Source organism: Elephantulus edwardii, unplaced genomic scaffold (genome assembly GCF_000299155.1).
Source record: "Elephantulus edwardii isolate Elephantulus edwardi_28Jun2011 unplaced genomic scaffold, EleEdw1.0 scaffold00005, whole genome shotgun sequence".
NCBI lineage: Eukaryota > Metazoa > Chordata > Mammalia > Macroscelidea > Macroscelididae > Elephantulus > Elephantulus edwardii.
In genome coordinates, this window is record NW_006399755.1 from 20,028,433 (window position 1) to 20,029,546 (window position 1,114).

General features: G+C 47.2%; 1 protein-coding gene and 1 pseudogene across 1 annotated transcript in view; both read left to right on the forward strand.

Moving 5' to 3' along the window:
* FGGY (FGGY carbohydrate kinase domain containing) overlaps positions 1–1,114 on the forward strand; it is a 741,424-nt gene that overhangs the window by 649,534 nt on the left and 90,776 nt on the right. The gene's annotated exons all lie outside the window — the stretch shown is intronic.
* Positions 661–1,114, forward strand: part of LOC102853370 — a 32,394-nt pseudogene continuing 31,940 nt past the window's right edge.

The window sequence follows — 1,114 nt, forward strand, 5'->3', positions numbered from 1 at the left end:
AGGCAAGGATTCTGAGGCTTCATCTGACATAGTTTGATCATGTTGTAAGGAGACACCAGTCCTTGGAGAAGGACATCATGTTTGGGAGGGTGGAGGGTAGGCTCAGGAGGAGAAGACCCTCTATGAGGTGGATTGATTCAGTGACTGGGATAATTAGGATGGGTGTGTCAGAGACAATGAGATTGGCACAGGACAGGGCAGAGTTTAGGACTGTTGTACATAGGGTCGCTGTGAGTCGCAAGTGACTCGACGGCACATAACAACAACAACAATGAAAATAAAAAGGTAGCAAACGTGGAAGACACTTTACCAAGTAATCGAGTTAATTCATTCAAAGATGATCCCTTAAACATATTTGGTTCATGAGTGGAAGGTGACTTTCTAAAAGTCTTATGCAGAAACCCAACACTAGAATCCGACATCTACTAGCCTCTCTAAAGAGAAAAAACTGAAATATGTTATAAATGAAAGGGGGGGGGAAATCATATTTAGCCTTGAAGTTTTTCTCTCCTCCTACATTTTTCCTCCTCTCAGCACTCTTGATACTAGCAGCCAGGAAATCAAAAGACGAACAGCACTGGGAATATCTGTGGTCAGGGACCTCTCAAGAGTACTGAAGAGTAGACACAACCTAGGCAGGCCGTCACCTCTGCCGTCACCATGACACATTGTAACTAGCATGAGCTAGCCCATCAGAAGAATATGAAAAAAAGAGTGACTCAGTTAAGGAAAAGTGCTGAGAAGAAGCCTTTCAGCCGCTGCCTGCAAGCAGAAGGACTCAGAGATCAAGCAGCAGAAGTAGAAAAAGGCAAATGAGAAGGAGGAACCCACATAGTTTTGTGGCTTCCTGTCCAACCCACTTGCCCTTCTCCTGCGTGCCTGGAGCCAGTCCCACCTCGCTCACATTTCCTCCTGTAGTGCTCACAGGGTCCAGCACCCATGGCATTCCCTTTGCTCTGAGTCTGCAGCAAGTCCCTTTTGTGCTTCCTTCCTCTCAGGTAGCCCCTTTCCCTCTGGGCCATTCCTGGTTGTTGTTGTTATGTGCTGTTGAGTCCCTATGCACAACAGCCCTAAACCCTGCTCTATCCTGCGCCAACCGCACCGCCTCTGACAC